Genomic DNA, 8235 nt, shown 5'->3' on the forward strand with positions numbered 1-8235 from the left:
TCTAAAATGTCTTATTTTATTTATGGGCTTACCATGGCCTGTTGATTCCACATTCCGCAGTACACATTGCTGCTGCCAACTTTGAACCTGCTGCTGACTGACATGTCATATTTCATTTATGGGCTTACCATGGCCTGTTGATTTCCCATTCCGCAGTACACATTGCTGCTGCCAACTTTGAACGTGATGCTGTCTAAAATGTCTTATTTCATTTATGGGCTTACCATGGCCTGTTGATTTCCCATTAAGCAGTACACATTGCTGCTGCCAATTTTGAACCTGCTGCTGACTGACATGTCATATTTCATTTATGGGCTTACCATGGCCTGTTCATTTCCCATTCCGCAGTACACATTGCTGCTGCCAACTTTGAACGTGATGCTGACTGACATGTCATATTTCATTTATGGGCTTACCACATGGCCTGTTGATTTCACATTCCGCAGTACACATTGCTGCTGCCAACTTTGAACCTGATGCTGACTGACATGTCATATTTCATTTATGGGCTTACCATGGCCTGTTGATTTCCCATTCCGCAGTACACATTGCTGCTGCCAACTTTGAACGTGATGCTGTCTAAATGTCTTATTTCATTTATGGGCTTACCATGGCCTGTTGATTTCCCATTAAGCAGTACACATTGCTGCTGCCAACTTTGAACCTGCTGCTGACTGACATGTCATATTTCATTTATGGGCTTACCATGGCCTGTTGATTTCCCATTCCGCAGTACACATTGCTGCTGACAACTTTGAACGTGATGCTGTCTAAAATGTCTTATTTCATTTATGGGCTTACCATGGCCTGTTGATTTCCCATTAAGCAGTACACATTGCTGCTGCCAACTTTGAACCTGCTGCTGACTGACATGTCATATTTCATTTATGGGCTTACCATGGCCTGTTCATTTCCCATTCCGCAGTACACATTGCTGCTGCCAACTTTGAACGTGATGCTGACTGACATGTCATATTTCATTTATGGGCTTACCACATGGCCTGTTGATTTCACATTCCGCAGTACACATTGCTGCTGCCAACTTTGAACCTGCTGCTGACTGACATGTCATATTTCATTTATGGGCTTACCATGGCCTGTTCATTTCCCATTCCGCAGTACACATTGCTGCTGCCAACTTTGAACGTGATGCTGTCTAAAATGTCTTATTTCATTTATGGGCTTACCATGGCCTGTTGATTTCCCATTAAGCAGTACACATTGCTGCTGCCAACTTTGAACCTGCTGCTGACTGACATGTCATATTTCATTTATGGGCTTACCATGGCCTGTTCATTTCCCATTCCGCAGTACACATTGCTGCTGCCAACTTTGAACGTGATGCTGACTGACATGTCATATTTCATTTATGGGCTTACCACATGGCCTGTTGATTTCACATTCCGCAGTACACATTGCTGCTGCCAACTTTGAACCTGCTGCTGACTGACATGTCATATTTCATTTATGGGCTTACCATGGCCTGTTCATTTCCCATTCCGCAGTACACATTGCTGCTGCCAACTTTGAACGTGATGCTGTCTAAAATGTCTTATTTCATTTATGGGCTTACCATGGCCTGTTGATTCCACATTTCGCAGTACACATTGCTGCTGACAACTTTGAACCTGCTGCTGACTGACATGTCATATTTCATTTATGGGCTTACCATGGCCTGTTCATTTCCCATTCCGCAGTACACATTGCTGCTGCCAACTTTGAACGTGATGCTGACTGACATGTCATATTTCATTTATGGGCTTACCACATGGCCTGTTGATTTCACATTCCGCAGTACACATTGCTGCTGCCAACTTTGAACCTGCTGCTGACTGACATGTCATATTTCATTTATGGGCTTACCATGGCCTGTTCATTTCCCATTCCGCAGTACACATTGCTGCTGCCAACTTTGAACGTGATGCTGTCTAAAATGTCTTATTTCATTTATGGGCTTACCATGGCCTGTTGATTTCCCATTAAGCAGTACACATTGCTGCTGCCAACTTTGAACCTGCTGCTGACTGACATGTCATATTTCATTTATGGGCTTACCATGGCCTGTTGATTTCCTATTCCGCAGTACACATTGCTGCTGACAACTTTGAACGTGATGCTGTCTAAAATGTCTTATTTCATTTATGGGCTTACCATGGCCTGTTGATTTCCCATTAAGCAGTACACATTGCTGCTGCCAACTTTGAACCTGCTGCTGACTGACATGTCATATTTCATTTATGGGCTTACCATGGCCTGTTCATTTCCCATTCCGCAGTACACATTGCTGCTGCCAACTTTGAACGTGATGCTGTCTAAAATGTCTTATTTCATTTATGGGCTTACCATGGCCTGTTGATTCCACATTCCGCAGTACACATTGCTGCTGCCAACTTTGAACCTGCTGCTGACTGACATGTCATATTTCATTTATGGGCTTACCATGGCCTGTTCATTTCCCATTCCGCAGTACACATTGCTGCTGCCAACTTTGAACGTGATGCTGACTGACATGTCATATTTCATTTATGGGCTTACCACATGGCCTGTTGATTTCACATTCCGCAGTACACATTGCTGCTGCCAACTTTGAACCTGCTGCTGACTGACATGTCATATTTCATTTATGGGCTTACCATGGCCTGTTGATTTCCCATTCCGCAGTACACATTGCTGCTGCCAACTTTGAACGTGATGCTGTCTAAAATGTCTTATTTCATTTATGGGCTTACCATGGCCTGTTGATTTCCCATTAAGCAGTACACATTGCTGCTGCCAACTTTGAACCTGCTGCTGACTGACATGTCATATTTCATTTATGGGCTTACCATGGCCTGTTGATTTCCCATTCCGCAGTACACATTGCTGCTGCCAACTTTGAACGTGATGCTGTCTGTCCTGATAAGTTATTCAGAGCTATGTTTAGGCCTTTTACTAGACATTTTCCATCTTCCATCCTGTTGATGCTGCTATTGAATTTGCTGATCAGGCTGATTTTGGTTTAGTCCTTACACTACATCATTATATTTAAATGTTGATTATGCATTTCCTACTGAGTTGTGCCAAGTTATGTTTAGACCTTATGCTCAACCATTTCAAACTTCCATCTTGTTGATGCTGCATCTGTCTATCCTGAACATGTAGTTATAATTACTCTTTATTCTTCAATTTTATCATTAAATTATGATACTGCCTATCCTGCAGGATTAGGCGAAAATAATGTAGACCTTTTACTAGCCTACTACCAATTAAGCATATTAGGTGATGTGCATCTCTGTAATGAGAAGGGGTGTGGTCTAATGACATCAACACCCTATATCAGGTGTGCATAATTATTAGGCAACTTCCTTTCGTTTGGCAAAATTGGTCAAAAGAAGGACTTGACAGGCTCAGAAAAGTCAAAAATTGTGAGATATCTTGCAGAGGGATGCAGCACTCTTAAAATTGCAAAGCTTCTGAAGCGTGATCATCGAACAATCAAGCGTTTCATTCAAAATAGTCAACAGGGTTGCAAGAAGCGTGTGGAAAAACCAAGGCGAAAAATAACTGCCCATGAACTGAGAAAAGTCAAGCGTGCAGCTGCCAAGATGCCACTTGCCACCAGTTTGGCCATATTTCAGAGCTGCAACATCATTGGAGTGCCCAAAAGCACAAGGTGTGCAATACTCAGAGACATGGCCAAGGTAAGAAAGGCTGAAAGACGACCACCACTGAACAAGACACACAAGCTGCAACGTCAAGAGTGGGCCAAGAAATATCTCAAGACTGATTTTTTGAAGGTTTTATGGACTGATGAAATGAGAGTGAGTCTTGATGGGCCAGATGGATGGGCCCGTGGCTGGATTGGTAAAGGGCAGAGAGCTCCAGTCCGACTCAGACGCCAGCAAGGTGGAGGTAGAGTACTGGTTTGGGCTGGTATCATCAAAGATGAGCTTGTGGGGCCTTTTCGGGTTGAGGATGGAGTCAAGCTCAACTCCCAGTCCTACTGCCAGTTTCTGGAAGACACCTTCTTCAAGCAGTGGTACAGGAAGAAGTCTGCATCCTTCAAGAAAAACATGATTTTCATGCAGGACAATGCTCCATCACACGCGTCCAAGTACTCCACAGTGTGGCTGGCAAGAAAGGGTATAAAAGAAGAAAATCTAATGACATGGCCTCCTTGTTCCCCTGATCTGAACCCTATTGAGAACCTGTGGTCCATCATCAAATGTGAGATTTACAAGGAGGGAAAACAGTACACCTCTCTGAACAGTGCCTGGGAGGCTGTGGTTGCTGCTGCACGCAATGTTGATGGTGAACAGATCAAAACACTGACAGAATCCATGGATGGCAGGCTTTTGAGTGTCCTTTCAAAGAAAGGTGGCTATATTGGTCACTGATTTGTTTTTGTTTTGTTTTTGAATGTCAGAAATGTATATTTGTGAATGTTGAGATGTTATATTGGTTTCACTGGTAAAAATAAATAATTGAAATGGGTATATATTTGTTTTTTTGTAAGTTGCCTAATAATTATGCACAGTAATAGTCACCTGCACACACAGATATCCCCCTAAAATAGCTAAAACTAAAAACAAACTAAAAACTACTTCCAAAAATATTCAGCTTTGATATTAATGAGTTTTTTGGGTTCATTGAGAACATGGTTGTTGTTCAATAATAAAATTAATCCTCCAAAATACAACTTGCCTAATAATTCTGCACTCCCTGTACAGTCATGATACATAGTGCGTCAGGTAATTATCGGGGACATTACCACAACTTGGCATCTGAGGTACTATATATTTACGTTCTAGTATTCAAACACCCAACGCAGTGGGGTCCTCCGACACAGAATGCAAATGCCTAGATTGTAAGGAATGAAGTGAAGAGCTCCACTCTCCCCACACTTTCTGAAATTTACTTGGGCACTTTCTATGAATATATACCACTTCCTCCATACTCATTGCATGATTCATCAAGGTCTTCCATTGGCCTACCGTGGGAAGTCTTTCCGCCATCCACCTCAGCGCCACCGCCTTCCTAGCTAAGAAAAGAGCCTCCCCCAAGAATATTCTCTGATGATGTGTCCACTGTTCCTCCTCTAATATCCCCAGGATACATATTTTAGGGCTGAATTCTATCGAATCAGGCAACATTGTGGAGAGAATTTCTACAATTTTACCCCAAAAAGCTTGTAGGTATCTGCATGCCAAAAATCAAATACCAGAAATCAGCACTCTCCTCTTGACATCTATGACACCTGCTGCTGTGCATTATCCCCATTTTATACAATCTAAGAGGTGACTAATAGCTCCTATGCAATATGAACAATTGTGTCAGTTTATTATTTACCGATGGGGAGACCTTAGTAGGTACCAACATAGCCTCCTCCCAGTCTTCAGCCTCAAGATTTGGAATATTAGCCTTCAATTTCGCTTCTACCTCCAATGGTTGAAGAATCATGCGATCGCCCAGTAAATGTGTATACAGTATTGAAATAATGCCCTTAGGTCCCTGTCATCTCAGCACCCCTATCAAAGGATATTTAGAAATACTTCGATTCGTCCACCTGAATTGAGCATTCAGGGCGTGCCGTAATTGAAGGTATCTATAAAAGAAAGAATGGGGAAGCTTTTTATCAATTTTATCAGAACCTATACAATCTTCCTCAACCCAGTCAATGTAGTCAGATCTTGAATTCTGCCATGAGCTCCTATTTGGATAAGTCAGGTTTACCGAAATAACCGAGTGAGGCCATTGAGAGTTTGAACAGTCCGTTTACAGCTGATGAGATTGGGGAGGCCCTGAAATCAATGCAACCTAGTAAGGCCCCAGGCCCAGATGGCCTACCAGCCTCATATTATAAGAGATTCCTTCACCTCCTGCATTCTCCCCTTACCAATGCCTTTAATAAATTAAGCTCAGGAGTGCCTCTCCCTAAAGACATGTCTCATGCACACATTACTGTTATCCATAAGGAGGGCAAGGACCCGACTGCTTGCGCCAGTTACCGGCCTATTTCTCTACTTAATGTGGACATTAAGCTCTTCTCAAAAGTTTTAGCCACCCGCCTGACCCCATACCTGACGGACCTTATTCACCTAGATCAGGTGGCTTTCATTCCCTCAAGGGAGGCGAGAGACAACACCACAAAGGTCTTGAACCTGGTACATCTAGCCAAAATTCAACGGTCCAATCTATGTCTCCTGTCCACAGATGCCGAAAAGGCTTTTGACAGGGTAGGTTGGCCTTGGCTATTTGCAGTATTAAACCATGTGGGTGTGGAGGGTTCCTTATTGACGTGGATCCGCTCCTTATACTCCTCTCCCTCGGCAGCCGCAAAGGTTAATGGTGTCCTCTCGCCTCCCTTTGAGATCAGGAATGGTACACGCCAGGCTTGCCCTTTATCTCCTTTAATTTTTATCCTTACCCTAGAACCACTCCTGAGGACTATAAGGAATAACCCGGACATTTCTGGTCTCATGGTAAAGGAAAAGGAGTTTAAGATAGCAGCCTATGCAGACGACTTGTTGTTCATGATAACCAATCCTCAAGTTGCCCTCCCTAACCTAATTGAGGAATTCAAAGTATTCCATAACTTGTCCAATCTTAAAATTAACTTCCAGAAATCGGAAGTGCTTAATGTCTCCATTCCACCGGCTCTAGAAGCCGAACTGGCGGGTTCCTTGCCTTTCCATTAAATATTCAGGCACAATGATTCCCAGGGATTTGCGTGAGCTTTTCTCCAGGAATTTTACTCCACTCTTGAATAGGATCAGAGATGACCTCAAGAGATGGTCCAAAGGCCTATATACGTGGTTTGGCAGGTGCGCCATTTTCAAAATGAACGTCCTCCCACGCTTAATGTATCTGTTTCAGACCCTTCCTATCCACATTCCGGCCAGTTTCTTCTCTGTTGTACATCGGGATCTCTTTAGATTTCTGTGGGCAGGGAAAAATTCGAGACTATCTAGATCCTTATTACATGTGCCGAAGGAAAGGGGGGGCCTGGGGATCCCTGATCTAAGAAAGTATTATGCAGCCTCTGTTTCAACGTGTGGTAGATTGGTCCCGACACACTCAGTTCAAGCAATGGATCTCAATTGAGCAATTCACATTACGAACTCCTTTGGCCCTCCTTCCATGGACGGATAGGAAGGTCCCTAGTGACCTTTCCTCTCACCCTCTCATAGGTCCTACCTTAGCTCAATTACGTAAGTACCAACAGATATCTACAATCTCCCCTGCACCATCTCCAATGTTCCCTATCCTAGGACATCCGGACTTCCCAGCGGGTTGCTCAGGGGTCCGTTCGCACAGTGGAGGTTGAGTGGTAGGTGTAGGGCACCATTCTTCAGAACTTCTGGCAGATGGCTCACTTACTCTGAACTATTAGGTCTGACAGACCCCTGTCCTCTAGGTCCATGGAGATCAAGGCAGCTACATCATTTCCTTTCTTCTATTCCATCCACTCATGGATATGATAGGGCACTCACTTCTTTTGAAAAAATATGTATAGGTTCCGGCCTATATCGGCACTCTCTCTCAGAATTATACAAGGCATTGGTAACGCCGGGTTCGGACTATCTCCCACCTTACTCAGCAACATGGGCTCAGGACTTGCACAGGGATATTTCCTCCGACCAGTGGCTTAGAATTTTCCAGTTTACTCATAAATCATCCATTGCAAGTAAATATCAGGAGGACAGTTACAAATTACTATCGAGGTGGTATTATGTTCCTACCCGTCTCCGTTGGCTTCTCCTCTATGTTGGAGATGTGACGCCGGCGTCGCCTACCAAGGTTCCCTCCTGCATATTTTCTGGCAATGTGACAAAGTTAAACCCTTCTGGGAGGCTGTCCAGAAGGCCCTGGCCTCCATTTTTCCCTTTTCAATCCCTAACACACCAGAGTTTTTCTTACTCTTTCTTTCGGACTTGCCGTTGATATTACTTCAACGATCTTGTCTACGATATCTGGTTATAGCAGCTAGAGCTTGTGTCCCTGCGAGGTGGAAGTCTGGTTCGCCTCCCTCCGTGGGAATGTGGATTCAGAAGGTTAAAGAGATTCGGAGAATGGAGGAACTCACAGCATCTCTGAAAGGTGGTAACAGAGCTTTTGTTGCTATGTGGTCTCCTTGGTTCACCTTTCAGGACTCCGCGGAGTATCGGAATTTGCTGTCTTGAGAGTCTAGACCGGACACTATTGTACACTTCATTTCTCCCCCCCCCCCCTGCTCCCTTAAATCCTTTCCCCCTC

The sequence above is a fragment of the Bufo bufo genome, chromosome 4 (genome assembly GCF_905171765.1).
Source record: "Bufo bufo chromosome 4, aBufBuf1.1, whole genome shotgun sequence".
Classification (NCBI taxonomy): domain Eukaryota; kingdom Metazoa; phylum Chordata; class Amphibia; order Anura; family Bufonidae; genus Bufo; species Bufo bufo.